Source organism: Acinonyx jubatus, chromosome B2 (assembly GCF_027475565.1).
Source record: "Acinonyx jubatus isolate Ajub_Pintada_27869175 chromosome B2, VMU_Ajub_asm_v1.0, whole genome shotgun sequence".
Taxonomy (NCBI): Eukaryota; Metazoa; Chordata; class Mammalia; order Carnivora; family Felidae; genus Acinonyx; species Acinonyx jubatus.
This window is the reverse complement of record NC_069385.1, coordinates 4,973,033-4,996,742: the sequence shown is the minus strand read 5'-3', so window position 1 is coordinate 4,996,742 and position 23,710 is coordinate 4,973,033.

The following is a 23,710-nucleotide window of genomic DNA, read 5'->3' as shown; positions in this document are numbered from 1 at the left end:
TAGGGGACAATATGGAAGAGATTCTAGAAAAAGGACAGTAACCATGGGGGGAGTAGAGAGACCGTGGGGGGAAATGACGAGCTAAGTTCACATACACACATACACACACACACACACACACACACACACAGAATAAAAACATGAAAATGGCAGAAACAACAAGAAAACAAGAAAGTGAGCTATGACAGAATGGTCATGGAGAATAGTGAACCAAATGACAGTTCCAGAAGCTCTTTCTTTTTCTTTTTAAAATTTTTTAAGTTTATTTATTTATTTTAGGGGGGGGAGGGACAGGCAGAGAGGGAGAGAATCCCAAGCAGGCTCTGCACCATCAGCACAGAGCCCGATATAGGGCTTGAACTCACAAACTAGGAGTTCATGACCTGAGCCGAAACCAAGAGTTGGACACTTGAACTGACTGAGCCACCCAGGCGTCCCCAGAAGCTCTTTCTTTGAGTGCTGCCCTTGGTGGGGATGAGGAGTGTCTTTTCTGCTGTCCTTGGTCACAGCAGCTCCATGTGGCTCCCAATGGCAGATGAACAGATGTGGGGCGAGGTCACTGCAGGACAGGTGGGTCCCAAGTGGTCAGAGATCCAACGGGAACTTGTCACATGCGGACGGGTATCCAGTAACCAAGCCTGACTTAAGAGACTCATTTTATGTATAAATGGTAAGACTTTCATTTTCTTTCTGGAAATGAAGTTTTAGTTCAAGAATTAGAAATGACAGTACCATAATTAAAAAGTATGCCATTCAAGATGGATCGTCAACACCTTTACATTTATCAGCATCTCATTAGTTTTTCACATTTTGGACTTTGTTACATCAACTTGGTTGTTTTCCCTATTGCTATAAAGAAGCTTCTCCTAGTTACAGTGGGTTTTCAAGCACTTATTTTTTTTTTATGTGTTTATTTATTTTTGAGAGACAGAGAGACAGAGCGTGAGTGTGGGAGGGGCAGAGAGAGAGGGGGACGCAGAATCCGAAGCAGGCTCCAGGCTCCCAGCTGTCTGCACAGAACCGGACGTGGGGCTCGAACTCATGAACCACGAGATCATGACCTGAGCTGAAGTCAGACGCTTAACTGACTGAGGCCCCAGGCGCTCCTCAAGTACTTATTTAATGTAATACTCACAATAGTCCTGGGAGGAAGACGTAACCATTCTCATTTTGTGCTCAGAAGCCAGACTCAGGGCTTGTGACTTGGCCAAGGTCACATAGTTACAACATTTCTGAGACGACTTCATGCCAAGGGTGTGCGTGTGTGTGCGTGTGTGTGTGTGTTGATGCAGGTGTGTTTACTCGGCACTGGCTTTCTATGAACATTAAACTCAAAAGAGCAATGATTTCACGTTGATTAAGGTACCCCCATACACTTTTCCCCAGTTTTCTCTGGTACAGTTCCTCATGCATTCCACAATCTGCCTACGATTTTCATCCTTCTTTTTAACGAAAGCACCATAGCCATCGTTGGTTTGACTCTGTCGACACTGTAAATACAGAACCACGAGCAAGCTACTATTCCTTTGATACTTAGGCATCAAATTTGGCATACCGAATGTTTATGTTTATCAAGTTTTCCTAACACAGCTTGGAATCTTCATGTATCTCTTGATGATGTGCAAATTGTTTCCCTCAGCCTGCAGAAAATCCAAATGTAATTTAGGAAACATTTCTTAGAAACATCCAAATGTACTGAAGGTTGTCACATTCAATGCATAACTTGGCAAGTTTTATTTTTTCCCCTGTAAACTATAATTTTCAAGGCATCTAGTGCTCAGGAAAGATCCTTATGCATTGGAGCTAACAAGAGTTTTACGAGAGATGTTCGATATCGATACACTTAATGATACATCCGTTGGCTTCACCCTACATTATGCCGAAAGATGGTACCCTGGCCATTTGTCATGTGCTCCCTTCAAATCAGTGAGAGGTATATAGTTACTGTTGACTCATTACCCTACAGGAATGAGGCAGATTCTAGCCGTCCCCTGCTGTTGGTACCTGGTAACAGGAAGAGTGCTCGTTCAACCTGATCTTTCTCCCTTTAGTCTAGCTCCAGTGAGGTACAAAATGGTTCAATGGACTAAGAATAACTTGGAGGTTCAGTAAATCTTGGCTTCTAGAGTGGCTCCGTTGTTAATTCAGCAAGGAAAGGCTTGTAAATTAGTCTGGCTTTTGTGTGCTAATATTTTCTCATGTAAAAAATGAGCCCAATAAGAATGTCTATGCGATGAATCTTGCAAATAAAAGTTTTCCTAGTGCACGTTTTGTTGATGTATCACCTTGCTTACAGAAAGGAAGTTGAGAGTTCAGGAACCTTTGAAAAAAATATATAAAGTCCCTGGGTCTATCTGGGTCTATATATCTATATGTCTTTGTGTCTATCTATCATTTCGTAGAATGGCTGCTAACTCACTGGGTGAGTCTTCGCATTGGGTCTGTTTTTTTGAGTCTGCAAAATGGAAAATCACTAACCCTAAGTAACCAAACTTGTAATCATATAAAACTCTATTCAACTAACAACCACTAACTATGTGTTGTGGGTGGGCTGCTGGAATACAAAGAGAAAAAACTTGCCCTTATCCTCTGGGGACCTCAGTCTAACTGGAGATAGACACATAACAACAATAATACAAATATAATATATTCTAAACTTTAATACCGTGTGATGCCTTCTCAACTCTGGATAATCTTTCTATACAAGTGAGATGCTCTTGAAGCAAGGAAGAGAGAATTAATTCTACCCGAGGCACCAAACTGAGGAGGTGCCATTTGGAAGTAGCCAATGGAAGATGATTAGTTAGCTGAGTAGAGACGGGAGATGATACGGATGAAGACGGGGACGAGGGTGGGGGGCATGGCACCAACCACGGAATGGTAGATTGGAGCCAACTGGTCAAATACCTTAACATTTATGTCTCCAGACCAAACACTGGAACCATCTTCTGTGTTGACATAAGAAAGTAGCATGATCCGAGCGGCTATGTCAGAAAGATACCTGTGCTGGCAGAATGGAAGGGGGTGGGAGGGCCACTGTGTTAGGTCTGGGTGGCTAGTTTGGAGGCTACTGTAGTTTGACACCCCATCGCCATGGCAACACCAGAAAATGTTGTACTTAGTACCCAACTGACTTTAGGAACCAGATCTTGGCAGTGTAGCCACATACGCCACCAAATCGGCCACATGCCCTCCCTGGTGCACCATATATTCCCTTCCCCTGGCTTATAGAACAAAAGCCTTGGTCCTCCACCATATCTGTAATTTCCCAAGGTGTTGGGTTGGCAGTCACATCCGGATGTGACTCTGAGGTCTTATGTGTTTACATTAACCCTGCAATTCCAGCCGATGCTTCTGCTTTTGCTGATTCACCCGGTGTCCCCGGGACACATACCCACCCACTCTGATCAAAGTTCCAGCCTGGGTGAAGTGAACCCATCCAAAATTTTACCCTGGTTTCGCAGTGGTCACTCTGATCCTCGCCTGCCCCTCAACTTCCAACTCACCCTCTCGGCACACACGAAGCAGACGTTATTAGCAGTTACCTGTTTCCGGTTTCTGTGAGTTTTTGGGATACCGTGCTTGGCTTGCAGTGTTAAACAACCAAAAAGCACCATCCATTGTTAGTTGATAGCGTGCATTTTTTTTTTCCTTTCAGAACTGCGTGTAACAAGCTGTATTTACATAAAACCGTCCCGTTCGCCTTTCAGAAATGTTTCACAAAGAAGAAGCTACAACTGTGGAGTTCGTCTTCTGTTTCGACATTGGTGGTCAGTGATCCTCCCTTTGTTGGGATTTGTCCGTTTGCTGATGGGTCTTTAAAGGTGTGCAATTTACATTACGCGCTTCAAAAAGGGGAAGAGAGAAAAGGAGTGCGGGTTAAGCCCCGTGTGTTGGATTTAGTTTTTACTGTGTAAATACTGAGAGGAGCCGTGTCCGTCCTTGTGGATGATGCCATTGGTGGTTGCTCCAAAGTTGGACAACACAATGCGTGCTTGTCTCTTGGCATTTCTTTTTCACGTATTTTCTCCTTACTATTTTTGCAGGCCATTGGAAACTCCTTTGGCTAAGCTGGTACAGCGGGACTCCCTTGAACTACCTTTCATTTGCATTTTTACTGTTGTTTCAAAGTTCAGTTAAAATAAATAACGAACAAAGAGATGATGTTTCCCAAATACACTCATCTAATTATCTCGTTGTAATGTTCCTCTTTAAACGGGTTGTCTAGTTTTTTTAGGCCCTGATCTGCTTCTTTGTTTCCTTAGAAAATGTTCTTGATATTTAATTACCTTCACTAATTCCTCGGTGCTTAGATTTTTACATGCTTTATTTTTGTATTCTGATAGAGTTCATCTCGCTCTTTTTTTTATGAGTGATTTTCCATTTTCTTGGAGTTACGCAGTATAGCACTTTGATTATGCAAAATCCTTTGCGCTCTATCACATTTATATTTTATTCCAGACGACATTGTTAAAATTCACAAAATTGGTCTAGATCCGTCCCTTATAGTAAAACTGGAAAAAGAACATATCACTTTGGCACGTTCAGAATATCTGCAACTCTAAATATTTTTTCCAAGCACAAAAAGTGTTTAAGAGCACTAGAGAGCTTCAGAGGCACAAAGACGAAAATACCTGATTCTTTCCATTCACACTACTGTTTGAAGTCATGAAATAAACCCAGACATACCATAAAGAGTAAAATAATGGGTTGGGAATTTGAAACATTTTCAACGTGACTCATCTAAGACGCTCGGCATTTGCAGGTGGCTTATTATGAATTTCTGTGTCATTGGTGGGTCTTGATTAAAACTAAAAAACAAAGGGGCACCTGGGTGGCTCCATCGGTTGAGCATCCAACTTCGGCTCAGGTCATGATCTCACATTCTGTGAGTTCGAGCCCCGCGTCGGGCTCTGTACTGACAGCTCGGATCCTGGAGCCTGCTTCGGATTCTGTGTCTCCCTCTCTCTCTGCTCCTCCCCTGCTCACACTCTGTCTCTCTCTCAAAAAAAAAAAAAGGATTAAAAAAAATTTTTTTTAAACCCAAAAAACCAAAAAGGTATAGTATCAAGGTTCTTCCTGGCCCAAACCCATTGTTGGCTATTGTACCGAGAGCCATTACAAGCATCTTTCCCAACGCTGTGTCTTTCCTTAGCTTCATAGTCGCTGTTCAGCAAGCTGCAGATTTAATCACATACGATCCATAAGAAATGTAAATGCTTTGAAGTTCATATGTCCACATAAGAGCTTTATGGCTTTTGGGCATGAGAAGAAATTGCATTTGTACTTGGCAGTAAGATGCGAGAGGATGGAACCCTTATGGAAACATATGGAGCTAACTGAGACCCACTCCGTGTTCTTGGTTAAGTGGGCCAGGGATGTGGCAGACACTTCTGTGCTTCCTGCTGGGTTCTCTGTGTTTCCTGCACGAATCACCACTCGGCACCGCAGCTTCCAGTCGTAGAGTCTGTAGAGATTCTGAACGAGAGGTAATAACGCCGTATGAACAAATTGAGGGGGAAAAGGTGAAGCTAAAAATGGGATAACTCGGCTAGTAAGGCTGAAGAGGCAACAAAAAAAAAACTGACTTGAAAATTTACCGAGTACACATTGTCCAAAGTATGTCAAAATAATGTGCAGAGATCAACGTTCAGATGCTTTTTCATATTCCATTACTGAAAGAGAGTTGTAGTTTGCTTCGGAAAAGTTACTCTTAAGATAGTTAAAACTACTTTTTTTTTTTAAAGTGTATTTATTTGTTTTCAGAGAGTGGGGTGAGGGAAAGAGAGAATCCCAAGCAGGCTCCGTGCTGTTAGGACTGAGCCGGACGCGGGACTCGATCTCATGAACTGTGAGATCATGACCTGAGCCAAGATCAGGAGTCAGGTGCTTCACCCACTGGCCACCCAGCCTTCCCCAAACTACTTTTTAAAATACAAAATAATTTTGCTTTTAAGATTTAACAAACATCCAAATACTCTTTAGATATCTGTTTTGTTTTTTTTTTTTTTTCAACGTTTATTTATTTTTGGGACAGAGAGAGACAGAGCATGAACGGGGGAGGGGCAGAGAGAGAGGGAGACACAGAATCAGAAACAGGCTCCAGGCTCTGAGCCATCAGCCCAGAGCCCGACGCGGGGCTCGAACTCACGGACCGCGAGATCGTGACCTGGCTGAAATCGGATGCTTAACCGACTGCGCCACCCAGGCGCCCCTGTTTTGTTTTTTAATGTTTATTCTTGAAAGAGAGACAGACAGACAGAGACACAGCATGAATGAGGGAGGGGCAGAGCGACAGAGGGGGAGACACAGAATCGGAAGCCAGCTCCAGGCTCTGAGCTGTCAGCATGGATGCGGGGCTCCAACCCATGAACTGTGAGATCATGACCTGAGCCGAAGTCGGACGCTCAACCAACGGAGCCACCTGGGCGCCCCTAGATATCTGTTTTAATCAAATTCTAATTTCTAATAAAGGGAAGTAATTCCAGCATGGGGCCCCATATTCCTAAACCAGATTATTTTTGTGTTTTAACTACGTTCCTTGGACTTGGAGTCTGGAGCCTGCTTGGAAACCCGTGTCCCCACTCTGGGCCGTCTGAGCTCAGTGCTGGGTGCAGACCCCACTCTCGTGGGCCAGGTCTTCATATTTCTTCCCCACCCTTCATCCAGTGACCTCACTTTGATGGCCTGACCTTGGCCGGGGGCGTAGTATTTATATCGCAGATATTGGCGAATGAATGATACAAGTCAGGGCTGTATTCCCTGAGTTAGGGTTGGTTTTTACGTCATTTGCCAGCCCACCTCTGGTTCTCGCTCTCAGGCAGGGCACTTGCTGCTTGAAATCTCTGTGGTGATCTGATCCCACGGAATAGTTTGCTTTCAGCTCTGAGTTGCCACCATCTCTGTGGCACCAACTCCAGAGAATCCCTTGGGGTCTCCAAGCCCCCCCCCCCCCCCTCCACCGTGCCGGGTTTGACTGGCCGAGGGGCTGGAGAAGGGCAGGCATGGGCTTTGGATGAGCTCTCTGGCCCTGTCTCCTCCCTGTCATTAGGGCCACGTTATTTCCAGCCAGATCCTCACCAGTGGCTGCTAGAAATAGCCACCCTGTGACCTGCAGAGCTCCAGTTGGGTGAGAAATGCCCAGAGGAATTGTGTCCTCTGCGGTCACACTTCCCAGTCAAAAGACCGGACTGAGAGCCACCTCCGTGAAGATTCTCCTTGCAGGAAAATTCCTGGTGCTCTTGACTTACACGACATCATAGCTTCCCCACATCTGCCCGCCTGCCAACCCAGCACAGAGTTTACGGAGGGCACCTTCCACCCCATTCCAGCAGCCATGGTCCTGGGGCAACACACAAAGTAAATGAGGGGACAGAGTATGCGGGAATAACATCTTTACGTAACGCTGACTTTTTTCAACGATGAGATCAAACCGTGGCTTCAGAACAGTCACCTCCTCGGACTCATCTACACGTGATTATGGGGAAATTAGAGGGCGGACCACCCGAGTTGTTTATGGGCTATTTATAGAGTGTCGCTTTCACTTGGAACCAAATGCTTTTATCCCTTCACAACCCCACGTGTACGTACTTTTAAAACACTTAACTCTGTTCCGCTTTGTTTTGGGTTGGTTCAGTTCTGGTTTTGTCTTGGGGGAGGCGTGTGTTGATCGGGGAATGGGAGAAGGGGTTTAAGAAAGAGAAAATCACCCGGATTATGGATGTGAACTGCGCCAAAGTACGATTCTGCCAAAGCGACGTGCTTTCTTCAGTTGAAGGCGACGGTTTTGGAAGAGATGTGTCTGTTCGTCATCTGGGTGGAAGTCACTTATTTCCACTAATTTTCAACATTACTTTCCCATTTTTGTTTTTCGGCGCTATTTTTGACAGAAGATTGCCATACTTGAGTTGTCAACCACGTACGGAAGCTTTTAAGTCCTTTTAAATTTTCCAACGTAAGTCTTACAATTTGATAACTATTTTATTAAAATATGCCTTGATTTCTATCCCCCTGCCCCTTTGGGATCTCTTAGCTATATTTGTAAATGCACACATGATGAAACCTAATAATAAAATTCTGAGCACAGATTTCTCTCATGCAACATTCTTGAACCATGATTCCATTTTTTTATAATGCTGTGTTCTAATGGGCCAGATGACATTCCTGGCTTGTTATTTGTTGAGCCATCTTAACCTTGACCGGTCTTCAAGCCCTTCACAGTCAGGGCTAGTGAACACAGCCCCCTGCTGGAGGTTCCAGGTATCAGATCTCCAATGGAAACCAGAGGGTTCCTCCTGAGAGCTGGGATACCAGGAGGCCGGAATATAACCAATGCGGTGGGAAAATGCATGCTTTTGACCAACAGCACGAGTCAATATAGTCTCAAGGGATCTCTTCCGTAGTGCTTCATTTCCTTTTGAAAGTTGGGGCAATAAAGGCAGAGACCCCGATCTGGTCTATTTAAATCACCGGCCGTTTATCGAAGTGGTATTTTATGAGAAATTAATCTCCGGGTTGTCGGTAGGTGTGCAGGAAGAAAAGTTGTCCTCCGGGAAGTCTCGCAAATTGTGGATTAAATATGACTCTTTGTTGCAGAACTTCTCAGAGCCTTTAATAGGAAAAGAGCACTTGAAACAACATAGATCGCTTTCCCTAAACGTATTTGGCTGTGGGTATTTATTCTGTGACACATGTATTAATATTTTTGAAGTATTTCATAGAGTGTCAGTGTAGGAAGTGCGTTGATATTCCTTTCTCATTTTTTTCTAAGAGTTTTGTTTGGAAGACTGTTTCACTGCAACTATATTCTAATTTTACTATAGTACATAAAACTGAAGGCGATTACTTATCAATATTTTTGCTGGTTTTAAACGCTGGGGAGACACAGTACTTTGCACTCAAATAGTCAGTGATTTTTAAAATTCATCTCGAGCCTATGTACTTTGTTCAGTGTTTGTGCTAGCCTTATCGATATCTCTGTTTAGACCTAGGTTCATTCATATTTTATAAAGATTATTTTTCCTTAGTTTATATGGACATGCTTTGTTTTCACCATGTGCATTGCTTGAAAATAAGGCTGAAGAATTGTTCTGATCTAGATTTACAGGCAAGTGAGATACTGATTCTGTGGGGAAAACAGTGAACAGACCTCATCCGGGTATTATGGGACCAAACCCTCTTCATAAAACCAAAGTACGTTTGAAAAGAAAGGTATCTTATTTTTACTGCAATTGCTTTCTCTTAAAATTTCCCGCTTTGAAACTATTCTTCTGGGATCACATCCAGAGGATACCATTTCGTAACTGTGACGGAGCAAGGGGAATGTGTGCTTGAAAACACATAAAACCATACGAGCAAATTTACGTGTTGCAGGATTTGGAAGAGTTGCAAGGTTCCAACTGTTTAGATTACATTTTAATAAAGACGTGTTCCGGTCTAACCTGGATCCGAGTTCTCTGTAGCTGGCTACTCATTATCATTTTACCTAAGGAACTTCGAACTCACAAAACAGTCCTCCGGCCAGAATCCAAGCGCTGTGCTATTCTCATTCGGTTCTAGAAGAGAACGCCCGAGTTTCTCCCCCAGGGAACGAGCGAGCTTCTACTGGCAAAGCTTCAGCTATGTTCTCAGGAGGACCATGTCACATGGATTCTCTTCTGTTTAATTTAGGCCACTGCAAAATGTGGCACAAAACGATCAGGATTATTAGGGTCATGCAGTGCTTATTGGATTGTTTCCATTTGGTACATTCATTCTGTAAAGGTTCTTGGCTTTAGGAAAAGAGCTGCTTTACTCGGGAGGGAAAGAAAATTAATTCTCCAATCCTAAATCTTCTATCTTGGGGCTCTGTCTTGAGGCTGTTTGTAAATTCGACTTCAGCCCTGCTGATTCTGGGTCAGAAGACACCGGCCCCTGCCTCCTCCTCAGAATCTGGGGGCAGGGGAGGAACACGCAGGCTGTCCTTCTGTGCCCGGGAGGATTCCACGGGGAGCTTCCAGACGGTGGCTGTCAGGATGGCTCAGTCCCTCCATGTAACCTCTTCCAGGGCCTCGGAGCCTTGATCTTTGAAAGCTCTCCTTCTGTGTGTTTCTCCTTGAAGAAAATGTAATATACAAAATGTGATTGAAGTCAAATCCACAAACGTTTATTAGATAATTCCTTCTTATTGCTCTGAAAATGCATTTGACTCCTTTGAATAGTAATCTCCGGGCAGCCTAAACGTGATGGCTTTTCAAGAGAATGGAAAGTTCTTCCGAGGCACTTGGGCTGCGCGCTCTGCTCTCTTGGGAATGAAAGGCAGCTAATGTCACCAGTCTTAGGACGTTTGGCTCGTCTCCACTCCTTCCAAGTAGGGTCCAGACACAATAGGGAAGGCGCTGGCGACTCTTAGACATACTTCTACTCCACTCTTACCCGCTATCTTTGTGAAGGTTGAGTTTATCTAAGTGTTGCCTGCACTGGATTTTTGATTTTTGATTATTTTATTTTAGTTTATATTATTTTATTATTTATTTGTAAATGTTTATTTTTGAGAGAAAGAGAGTGGGGGAGGGGCAGAGAGAGAGGGAGAGAGAATCCCAAGCAGGCTCCGATCTGTCAGCACAGAGCCTAAGGTGGGGCTCAAACGCACGAACCATGAGATCATGACCTGAGCCGAAATCAAGAATGGGATGCCCGAACGACTGAGCCACCAAGGCGTCCCTTCTTTTTTCTTTTTTTTTTTTTTTTAAACAACGTTTGTTCTGAGGGGAGAAAGAATAACACAAATGAAAATTCCCTTTGCAGTAATCAAGCTTAACTCTTTTTACTTCTTTTTTCTTTTTAAGTTTTTTCATGGTTATTTATTTTGAGAGACAGAGAGAGAATACAAGCAGGGGAGGGACAGAGAGAGAGGGAAGAGAGAGCCCTAAGCAGGCTCCGCACCATCAGCACAGAGCCCGACAAGGGGCTCGATCCCACCAACTGTGAGATCATGACCTGAGCCGAAATCAAGAGTTGGAGGCTCCACTGACTGAGCCCCCCAGGTGCCCCAACTCTTTTTAGTTTAACAGGAGGCGGACTCACACACCCGCACAGATACCTGAACTTTCTTTGGAGAGCCACAGGAAGGAGTCAATGCCCCTGCATGTTTCCCCTTAAAACCAGGGTCTCAGCTGCAGGGCAAGTCCACAGCGGCCACACCTGACCCCCTCACCCCGACCCCGTGGGACACCTCATTCTGGAAGACAAGGTCTCCCTACTCCGCGGGCCCCCCTTCTGTCCCAGCCCTACCCCAGACCCGCTTATCACCAGCCCCTCAGCCGCTCTCCTGTTCCCTCCGAGTGAATCTGGGCTGGCTCGCCCTCCGTGCTGTGACGCACCCCTCCAACGTATCTTATCTCCCCAGCACTCGGAGTCCTGGAGGTGCGGCGTTCTCAGTTTTCCGGCATCCTCTCCCAGTGGTGCGCTATTCTTAGCAAATGTTTAATAAATGCTTCTTGAATGAATAAAAATGTCATTCCAACAGAATTTCTAGCCATGCACTCAGGAGATTTAGCCCTATGATCTAACATGTTCAAAAACCCGTTTTTCTGTAAAAGAACAGATCTTACCAATGGCTCTTGTAATAATCCTTATGGGGGGAGGGGTGGTTATCAGCTTCTTTTAATACCAGAAAGATAATCCCTACAGCCTTAGCTTCATCGGGGCAATTATGCTGGTCCTTGGTTGTTCTGTTTTAGAGCTCTGTTTGCTAAATCCTCTGTGAATGCCAGGGACTGAACTGGAGCAAGGCCGGGTGCAAACCCTGGCTCACGCTCCCCCCCCCTTGGCTAGTATTGCCCTCAGCGTCCCTGGCGGCCAGGCCCATACCCCTATTTCCTCGGGGTGCAGCCTGTGACGGGTGAGTAAAGGGGCAGAGCGTGAACTCTCCTCATCCTACCCAGGAGCTCAGCGTCCAGCACACGAGCAACCATCTGCCTGCGACGCTGGTCTTCCTTGACCTTCCAGAGACCTAGACGGGACCCACTTCTGCCCCTCCCGCGTCTGTCATTAATTAGCCAGGGAACTTTCTATGGATCATGGCCCTGGTCTCCCCTTTCCCTCTCCCTGCAGGCCAGACTTTGTCGGAGGCCACAGCCCCCTTGGATTTCCCGGACCTGCCCAAGATCAGGAAGCTGGTGATAAACGGCGAGTCGTTGAGGGCGAGGAGAGCTTGTGTCCTGGGTACCGAATTTACCGAGCCACCGGAAAATGACATCAGACTCTCTTGTAGATGAGTTTCCGTTCTGGAGGCGTGCCCAACTTGCCCAAGTGTCCACCTTGGACGCCAGGCCGCTTGTCGTCCCTGGAGATGACAGAAGGCGAGAAAGGATGTACTTTCGTGGCCCTTGAGAAAACGTTAAAGCGTTAGAGTCGGTGTTTCTCGTAAGTGCCAAGCGGTTGTTTTTAAAACTCAGGGAAAGGGTTAGGCACACTTGCTTTGTAAAATTGTAACAGGTGCAGTGCGCGTGGCCTGTACGAGCAGACGCTGGAGGTCAGCACGCCAGGCATTACCTTCCTTAATCCTCAGAGAACTCTCCGCGGGAAGCACTTCCATTGCCCCCATGTCAGCAATGAAGACATGGAGGTTTGGAGAGCATGCCAGTTACGGATTTCTGTACAACAACCATCCCCAAAACTTCGTGGCTTCCAGCAGCCACCACGGATGGAGCCCGGGGTTCTCCGGTCCACCAGGCAGGATCACCTCCCGCGCTCGTCTAGGGCACGGGTGGGTGACGAGGGTGACCGAGCCTTGTCCACAGCTTCCAGCACAGTGGGAGGGGGGTGCCCAGGGCAGCAAGAGAGGGCATGTCTCAAGAAGCAAGAGCTTCTCAAGTCTCAGCTGTGTCACTCTGGTGATTGTCCCATTGGCCAAAGCCATCCCCTGGCCAAGCCCAGAATCAGTGGGAGAGGACACTAGCCAGGGAGGTGGAAAAATGGAGGCATGAGCCAACGGGGGGACTGTGGCCGCCATAACCTAGCACAGAGAGGTTAAGTAACTGGACCGAAGTAACACAGCTCATGGGAGGAGGACCTTGGATTTGAACCCAGTCACCCCGTCATGACTGAGGCCTCGGGCCCAAGGAGACAGAGCTCAGACAGAGCAGTTTGACTCTGACAATTTAGGTCAGACCTCTGGTTACTTTACTCACTTCCTCTTGTCCTCGCTCTTAGAAATGGAAGTTAAAAGCCTCCTGGTGTGAAAAGCAAATCCACGGTCGGGATGTGCTAAAACGGTTCCGATCCTGGCTTTGTCACAGCTCACCCTGGCCAGATCAGCCTCCAGAGCCGCGCGTCACCTGTTGGTTTGACTATTTAAGCGAGACTGACCCCCGCGCCCCCCACAGCTCAAATTTTAAAATGAAGTTTCCTTTCCGCACAAGCGCCCTGCAGCTCTCCCTCCTGGAGCCACGATCCTGCGGCCCAAATGCAAAGCCTAAGTTTCTAAGCGTCCTTCTTCTCTGCCCTCAGGTTACCGGCACGTGTCCAGAGGCGCCCTCTCCGCTAACAACCTTGCCGGATTGATTCTGGGGTGGAAAATGGGCTCCTGTCAAGAGGGACGGGTCGGGAGGAGCCCTGGAGTGCATGCAAGGACCCCTCCGGTCACCTGTGCCCCCGAAGGGCAGTGTATGGAACCTGGGTCAGGTGCATTTCGGGCTCCTTTCTAAGGCGTGCGACAGGCATCTGCAAATGACACCCCATGACCAGCTAGAGGCTGGAAATTAATATAAAGTCACCGCAGGTCCATTTGCTTCCCGAAGCTGCTTGCACGGGGCTGCAGACAGTCCTCGAGGGCTTGAGGCTAACATTTCCATGCATTCGTCGTCTCTTCAGGCGTGGAGCAGGCGGGCTCCGCTGGGAGATTCAGGGAGGAGCAGGTCTGGGCAGCCTTGGGGTCCGTGTCTATTTGGAGGGGCCCTCCCCTTTCAAACACCACCCCCCCCCTTGTGCTATAACCCGTCCCTGGAAGGACGTGCCGGGAATCTGCTCTGCATTGTCAGTCTGCGTGGACTCGTGTGGCCGCTCCCCCGGGGGGATTATTTCCACGGGATAAGCTCCGTGGGAGGCGTTTCATCACCCGCCCTCCAGCAGCCACTGCACCTGCAGCCCCGCGCCGGGCCCTCAGGAGATGGACCCCCAGACCCGCGGCCTGAGCATGTGTCCCAGGGAAGCGGTGAGTGGGGACGGGCCTGGTGGCCCCCCTCGGTTTCTCCCCAAATTTGGGGACAGGCCTCGCCTCGCGCCTTAAGGAATTTGGAGACTCAGCCTCGAAACATACTACAAAGCCTTCCCTAAAATGTCACCATGGGAAGAATCTTGGCCTCTGAGTCAGGGTGCTGTGAGTTTACAGAAACGGATGTGAGGGGAAGGGTTAATTCGGTCGAAACCAACCTCAGATGGCAGGCGCATGAAGTGGCATCCAGTGGGTCCAGGGCGAGTGGGGGGCGGGCGCACCACGGATCCCTTTGTGGGAGGGAGAACCGTGTTGGGTCATGAACGCAAGATTTTGCTGTGAGCAGAGCAACAGGCCTTCTTCAAGTCCTGGGCACCTACAGGAGGCTTCTGTCAGGCCAGGATGCCCAGCAGGATCTGGTGTCCGTGGGCTCTTCCTCCTCCCCTCTCCCCACCCGCCGTCGCTGACATCATAGCCTCTGAGCCGCAGGCCAGGGCTCCAAGTGGCGACAAGGTCACGGAAGCTCCCGTGCCAGCTGGGCCAGAAAACCAAGAGCGGGGCTGATGGAAACGTTGCTTAAGGTTTTCCAGAGCCATCAGCACATCAGGTGGAGCACAGGTGACCGAGCGGCCCGGGGTGGGGGGGGGGGGGGTCAAGGGGTCCGAGCAAGACCCGGAGCTGAGCTTGGGTCCCTGGGGTCAGGATCGTGCAGCTTCCGGAAGCCGCCAACTCCCCTGAAGGGTTTGCCACGGGAGCCCCAGTTTCTCCCCAACTGCAAGGCTGCCTTCACGCAGGGCTGAGGGTCAGGGACTCTCTCCTAGAAAGGGTGGCAGCCTCCTGAAGCCCCACAAGGACTTGCAGCACCCAGACCAGAGATTTGTGGTTTCTGTTGGACACCCGCCCTCGGAGACCTGGAAACAGTTCTGTGGTCGGTGTGGGGGGGGGTGTGGCCGGAGACATGTCCACAGACCCTTCGCCAGAACCCTCATTATCCCGCAGAGCATCGGGCCCGCTCACTGGCATTGCTTTTCCCTGATTTCATCTTTGCAGGGAAACCAGGGGGTGAGAGAGGCCAGGGGGGCGGGTAATCAGCCGTCTCCCGACTTTGCTTCAAATTTGGAGGCAACGTCACAGCTGATCACGTAGAAGATGAGCGTTCTCAAAACTCACTGCACAACAGTCCTACCTGAGTAATAGCGGACCATGCAAACTAGTACTAAGAGTGTCAGGCGAAGAAAATACCCAGGCTGCTTCTTGCCTGGGTCGGACACACCAGGGGCAGGGGTGGTGTCACGATGGCCAGCTATTTGTTCCAGGTGAGAGCGTCAGAACCGGAAAGAAAACAGCTTGGGCTGTTTCCAGGCTCCGGGTTGAGCCCTCCAGGCTGGCAGGCAACGATTGCTTTGTCAACGAAACAAATTTGATTCCAAAGTTGCCGAGAGAGAGAAAATTCCAGGTCCTTTTATGCCACTTTTAATATAAGGGTACTTTAATAACTCTGACATCTCTTTATATCATTCGGAAATTTTAAGACTTCACTCCAAGCAAGGGCCACGAAAGCACATTAGGATGTTTCAAAAAAAAAAAAACCAAAAAACCCTCTTTAAAATTAACATGAGGGGCGCCTGGGTGGCTCAGTCGGTTAAGCGTCCAACTTCGGCTCAGGTCACGATCTCACGGTTCCTGAGTTCGAGCCCTGCATCGGGCTCTGTGCTGACCACGCAGACCCTGCTTGGATCCTCTGTCCCCCACGCTCTCTGCCCCTCCCCTGCTCACATGCTCTCTCTCTCTCAAAAATAAATATCTTTTTAAAAGGATAAAATTAACATGAAATTCATGTGCACACGTGTGTGTATGGGTGTGCGTGTATATTGCATGTGTGTGCACATGTTCACGTATATTCCTGTGCACATGTGAGCACCTGAGTGCATGTGCATTCCTGTGGGTGCACACGTGTGTGAGTGCACAGTGCATGTGTGTATATGTGTACACATGTGTGCACACACATATTCATGTGTATATACGCACACACGTGTACATTCGTGAGTGTGCACACGTGCGTGTGTGTTCACTACTAGGTATTATAGGACTTTCGAACTAGCTGTTACTGGAAGGGAAAGGTTTGTGTTTTATAAACACCACGGCAGCCATGGGTGGTTAATGTTTTTCGAACTGACGCTTCCCTTCAGAAATCTCAGTATGAACCCAGATCATTTTTTACAACTCACCTAAAAGCATCCAAATTATTTTCACTGGAAAGGGCAAGCAAGATTTTACAATACCCCCTCACCCTTGAAGGGTCCACCACAGGTCTGCAGACTGGGGGTGCTGAGTAGGGCTGGAGGGTCTCTTAAAGGGTGGACCAAGTGACATCTTTTTTTTTTTTTTTTTAACGTTTACTTATTTTTTGAGAGAGAGCATGAGCAGGGGAGCAGCAGAGAGAGAGAGGGAGACACAGAATCCAAAGCAGGCTCTGGGCTCTGAGCTGTCATCATAGAATCCCCTGTGGGTCTCGAACCCACGAACTGGGAGATCACGACCTGAGCCGAAGCTGGATGCTCAACCGACTGAGCCACCCAGGCGTCATCTTTTGAATCATGGATGCCCGGGGATTGGGGGGTGGGGGACGAGGTGACATCTCTGGGTGGCTTTACCAGGACAAGCAACTGATTAGATACTAAGGTCGGGCGCTAAGAAATCAAGGTCATGCCATGTTGCATTTTTCTCAAACAGCTGGGCCCAGATAAGTGAAGCAGGGGGTGAGATCACCAAACAGATAAGGTGGCAATTCTTAACAGTCTCAAATCTTGTTACAGCAAGGGAGGGCGTGCTGAGATCCAGGCATTTGGAATAATTTCACCGGCGCTGAGATGTCTTCTGTCCTCCCTGCCCCATACCCTCCCCCCTCCCTCCGTTCCCCTTCGCACAGGTCCAAACACATAGCTCCTCGGAAGTCTTCCCGAATATGCCATTCTCCAGATCGGCTTTTGAATATGAATGCAGGGAGCACTCGTGATGTTTTTCCACCCTCAGAGCCGGTTGATTTATGGCCCGGATTACTGGAAACAGTAATTCTCCACTCTTTATGATGTTTTGGTGGAAGGTGCCGTAGCCTGCAGTCAGAGCAGCATGATTTCAACTAGGTTTTTACAAAAAGGTCTCTGCAGTGAGGGTGGCTGTGAATTGTACAGCTTCTGTAACAGAGCAGTTAATAAGACACCAGCACATTAATCATGTGACAGCTATTGGGTTTAGCAGGGAAAGGCAGTAGCTTTTGAAAACAGCAATTTAGGTTACTACTGTGTTAAAAGAGGTTGGCTGAACACCCTGTTTTTAACCCGTGGTGAACAGTTAAATGGTGCTGGTCGTTTTTCCGGACATCTGTTCGCATATCTGAATTTTCAGTCAGCGTGATGAACTAATCGACCTCTTCCATTATCTCCCATCCTGGAGACCCAGAAATGTGTTGAGGAACAAGCCAGAAACCAGCTCAGGCAATTTCATAACCAGTTTCCCAGCAAGGTAAGCAGCAAACCAAAGCCTTGTCTGCGAGTGAAACCGGTAACAGATCATAACTGAGCTGAGGAAGTCTGGCCTGTCGAGAGGTTGGCACCGAAAAATGTATCAGAATTTCTGTGCTTTGAACCCATCAAGATGCATGGTGTAGAGCTCCAGAAATAAAATGAGAGGGACTTCGTGAATCTGTTGCTAGAAAACAACAGTTACCCGTGCGAATATCCTAAGAAACGAAAACATTACCTTTTGAAATGAAACAGCGATTAACGTTCTTGTTTTTTTTTTTTTTTTTTTTTTACTCGTTTATATTGCCTTTCTCTAATGAAATAAATGAAGTTGCGTCTATCGGGCAATTATAATCCACGAGAGGCCACGAAAGTACAGTGGGAATAAACCCTGCCTTTTGTTCTGAAGGAGAGTTATGTGTGATAATGAATCACTTAAAAGAAATCAGTCTGTTGGGGGTGTTAAAATCATGGCTGCTGACTCCAGACCTGCCCGCCTCCAAGTTGGGGTTCCAAGTCTCACTTTTAGCATTAGGCGAACTGGTATACAATCCCTTTGTGCCCTGGTTTCTTGGCTGTTAAAATGTGCACAATAGCAGACACCCATGCATGGCATTGCCGTGAGGATTAAGGAATATTACGACGCGAGGAATTCATTTAAAACAAAAAGTGTAGATACCTTTCATCTAGTGGACTCTCAGGAGGTAAAGTTTGGCGTATCTATATTACAGATTATCATCTGCTAATTAAAGATGCTGGCGTATTGTGGACTTAGGGGCAAAGGAAAACATTCACGACATACTGTCAAGGGTGAAAAGGCTACAAAACAGCTTTTACGAACACATCGTGATGTGCAAATCGTCAGCAGAGTGTAATTCTTTAAAAGTACACAACAGTAAGTGTTTTTGTTGTCTATCAAGATGGCGAGAATTCACACATAAAATCAGCATCTGACGTTGGCCATGGCGTTAGAATTAGACACGGGCACATACCCTGCACAGTTGGCGAAAGAATAAATTAGGGCATCTTTCCTGGAGAGCAACTGGAAATAGCCGTCCAGTGCCTTAACACCTGACCTTTGGCCTATCAGACGCACTTTCCCAACTTTTTGCTAAGAAAATAATCACTGATACATGGAAAGGTGCATTTATGCAATGGGATACTCCACCCCAATATAAATGATACACACAGTGACATAGATGAAGCTCAAAGTCCTAAACCTTGGCAAGAGGAACCAGGCGAAAGAATACGCCATCTATATAACTATAAAATCTATTATAATGAAATACAATTATGTAAATGTAATAATTAACGTCATTAAAATGTATTATGATGAAGATAAAAATATTTTACGCCATTATATAATATCACACTATTACAATTTGAAAACCATTATTTGTTTCACAAAGATCGAAAGCAGTCAAAACTAAGCCAAAGTGCCAGAAGTCAGGATGGCAATTCTCTTTGGAGAAGAAGTGACAGTGGAAACAGGTCAAGACGAAGCTGTGGAATGTTCTCTCTCTTGATCTAAGTTGTGGACACAAGAGTAACATTGTGTATACCAAACAAGGAAAATCTTAACTATTTGTTAACTGTGGTCCCCTTAAGTCAATTAAAACATTTTTTTCGTGTTTATTTATTTTTGAGAGAGAGAGAGAGAGAGACAGAGTGTGAGCAGGGGAGGGACAGAGAGTGAGAGGGAGACACAGAATCCGAAGCAGACTCCAGGCTCCGAGCTGTCAGCACAGAGCCCGACGCGGGGCTGGAACCCACGGACCGTGAGATCATGGCCTGAGCCGAAGTCGGACGCTTCCCCGACTGGGCCCCCCTGGTGCCCCCACTGCACCCACACCAGCACCTGCCCCCACACTACATGGCTTGGCTGCCCTTCCCTCTTCCAGGCACCCGTCTCTCAGGTGTCCTGATCTTCCGCTCCTCACTTACAGGGTCCTCCTAATGCCTTGAAACACGCTGTCCCTGCCTGACTGTCCCTTCCTTGTCCCTGAAGTTACTTTGTGGAGGTTTCTGGTCAAGAACCATTATTCTTGCTTATTGCCTGCTGTGCTTTTCCTCTGAGATACTTAGTGGCACGAATAATTTTATCTTTAGTTTGGCATTACCTTTTTTTTTAAGTATTTATTTATTTATTTGGAGACAAAGACAGCACGAGTGGGGGAGGAGCAGAGAGAGAGAGAGAGAGAGAGAGAGAGAGACAATCCTAAGCGGGATCTGCACTGTCAGCTCAGAGCCTAATGCGGGGCTCGAGCCCATGAAGCTGGAAGATGATGATCTGAGGTGAGATCAAGAGTCGGATGCTTAACCGACTGAGCTGCCCAGACGCCCGGCGTTAACGTTGTAAATCCTTGCCTTCAGACTGGGTTTCGTAAGGTGGCCTTGCCTACAGCCAGACTCACGCCAGTTCCCTGGTAAATACATCGAACGCACAAAACTAAAACACGTATTTGAAAAAATAGGCAGCGGCTTGTTGAAATTGAAAACTAAACTTCGTAATGAAAAAGGATGAAATAAAACCACATTGCCTTTGAATAACAACAAAATAAATTATTGTTCAAATGATACTCTACAAGAATTTTTTATGACATGGAAATTGGTTTGTGATATATTACTAAGTGAACAAGAGACTTACAGAGGGATGTGACAACACGAGTCTGTTTTTGTGAAAAATCGATGAGGATATCTAGGGAGAGAGCCATTCGGAAATAAGTATATGCAAACACGCAAGGAGATAATGGATGCTTTTTAATTTTTTAAAGAAATTTCGCTTATCTTTATTTCCGCAAACACGCATGGCTCTAGTAATGAAAGCACGACGAGTGCTATTTTTAATTAAAAATACTAAAGCTCACTAGTTTGTTATGTGTTTAAACAGCATGAAGCTCTCATCCATTCAGCAGGCTTGTGTTTTCACCATTCTGGGGCGACTAAGGTATGGCGGGTAATTTGGAACTCAGCACCCCAGTGGGTGGTGCCGAAGCTGTGCCCCTAAACCTCAGATCAGCCCCACGGCACCTTGCAGTCACCCTTCCTCTGGCTTCCACCAGCCTGAGACGTCCTCCTGTGCGTCAGCGATGTTCCCATCACTGGATGTCGCTGAAATTTGAAACATTGTGACCATGGGTCTCAGCCCACGAGTCTGGAACAGACCTGGAGACAGGGTCCCCTCTCTAAGGAATGAAAACAAAACCAAACAAAGCAGAAAACCTCAAGGCAACTTGGCTACACCATAGGTGACAACATCCCTCATGACCTTGTAACGTGAGACCACGTAATCAGACTGCATGTTTGCGCGTGACCGTACACGGGAGACAAAGAAGTAGAAAATATATGAAAAGAAAACTATGCCACGTGGCGTTCAGGGCTCAGGTCTTCGGGTCCGAACCCAACGGAGCCCCGCGGACACGAATAAAGTGGCTTCCTGGAAGGAAACGCCTGGGTGTCGCGACTCTCCGGGCGAGAATGCTGCCACTAGAGGTAAAAGCTCACGCCACCGCGTTCTGGTGCCCGGATAAGCCTGGCAGGTCCCAGGGCCCTGGGGCACGAGGCACGACGGGCCGGTGACCCTGTGCAGTCTGGGTCTTCTGCCCCTTTCCAAAGGAGCACGTCCCAGAATGTCACGCACGTCTAGTTCACTTACTCCTCGACGGAGAAGAAAGTTACCAGGGAGGATGCTGGGCAGATGGCAGCGAGGCACGCGAGGGGTGCTGGGGGGTGCTTTGGCGACACCCGTTCGGGGTCCCTGCAGTGACTTATTTCTGCTCACAGTGGCAGTCTTCACCTGCAAGGGAGTTTTACGACGTCTGAACACCCAGCGGACAAATTGACGTTGAGAAATACGGAGCATGTTTGTCACTGGGAACCAATTTTGTGCAGCTAAATCATTATAAGTAATTTTCTTAGGGTTGGCAAAGAGGAAATCGCATCCATTTCGCGGGCCTTCCTTGACGCCGCTCTCTCGCTCTTTTTCGGAGGCACTGCCATGATTCCGTCTTCTAATGATCTCAGAAGCCATCTCATTGTGGGGGCCTCCCCAAGCACAGTTCTTGGCTGCACGTTGCCATAGCTCACACATTCCAGGAGTCCTCATTAGCTGGGAAAGATGGGACGGTGTTTGTCTTCCACATTCCGGGCTCAGGGAGAAGGCTCTCTTTTCAGAAGCAAGAGAGCCTGGCATGTTTGCATTGCTGAAGCATCACCTCGGGCCATTCAATAAAATAAACAAGCGGCCCTGTAGCAAAGGTCAAGACCGATCAGAAGGGGCCTCCGGGGCTGCGAGGGGGAGCCTGGCCAGTCTCCCCGTGCTTTGGTGTGGCCAGCCTACGCCAGCCTCCTGGCTCCGAAAGGTGTTTAGGAATTCTTGTTGACTGCTGACCCTCTTCTTACCCACTGGGAAGTGGATCCGAGGATGTGCTCAGGAAACATCTGTTGGGTTCCCGGGAGTGCCTGCTCCTGGAGACCAAGCGCTCCGGAGAGCCGTGCGAACCCAACACGGGCCCTTTTCCTTGTCTTCTGATCTCTAAAATGGGAAAATGTACTCCGCTGATCCGATATACTCATTTTCAGTACCCTCCCTGGAGTTTCTTCAGAAAGCACATTGGACGCGTACAGATTCAGTGGTCAGTATTTGGACTTTTCTTCTGGATCCAGGTCCGCTCTGTGATCCTTGGAGTATAGTTCAGGGACCCATTTTGAAGCCACTTCCTGATGCGTTCGTAATCATGATGTCATCTGGCACAGAAAGGCCTTGTCTGTGTGTATCAATGGGGGAACTGTGATGTCTGCAGAAATTAAGGGTATGCGAGAGCGTTGGCATGAGGGCCACGGGAAGAGAGCACCTACCCTCTCCACCAGCGACCGCACAGGCTGTCAGAGGGAAAGCATGATGGGACCACAGAGCTACAGGCCAACTCGGGAGCTCATAGATCTGCTTTATGTAAGAATTGCTTACTGAAGCAGTAAAGGCTGGTAAGTGCACCACCAAAACCCAAATCACATAGATGCACCCTATAGATGCAAAAATTCTGAATTCGAAATTGGCAGTCAAAATCCAATAGTGTCCCCCAGATTATGTTTACTTAAATAGATGTTTTGTTTTTTGTTTTGTTTTGTTTTGTTTTGTTTTGTTTTTGTTTTTAGAAAGGTAGGAATGATTCACTGTCAGGCTATCTCTTGACACAGTTCACTATATTACCCTCTTTAAGGAGAGAAATTATGATCCCATCAATACATTCTAAAAAGACATTTGATAAAATGTAGCAGATATCCTTAATAAAATACACAAGCAGATAAATTAGGAGGAAATAATTTAAGTTTGAAAGAGGCAATTTGTAAAAAGCTAACAGCAGATATTCTAAATGGGGAAATGCTAAACGGATTTACACTAAGACTGTGAACAAGACAGGGATATTTACTATCATTACTATTATTTTGTATTTCTGATGTTTCTAGGAAATCTAATAAGAAAGGGACATTGTCTTTAAAATACTTGGGGGTAAAAAGAGATAACAGTATTCTTGCTGATGATATGGGTTCGTATCTACAAAATCCAAGATACTCCAGCATGGAAAACTGGAACAATATTGAAACTTTTAAAATGGATCGCAGTACATTATGGGAACTTGACAAAGGAGTAAATTCAGTAAGAAAGAGAGAGAGAGAGAGAGAGAGAGAGAGAGAGGTATGGCCACAGAGGTACAGCTCTCTCTCTCTGTCTAAAATAAAATCATCTTGGGGGTGCCTGGGTGGCTCAGTTGGTTAAGCCTCTGGCTATTGATTTTGGCTCAGGTCATGATCTCATGGTTCGTGGGATCGATCCCCAAGTCAGGCTCTGCACTGACGGTGTGGAGCCTGCTTGGGATTTTCTCTCTCTTTCTCTCTCTCTGCCACTCCCCTACTCTCTCTCTCAAAATAAATAAACTTAAAAAAATAAAAATAAAACAAAATCATCTTTGATGTTGTCTCGCGTGATACGCAAGAT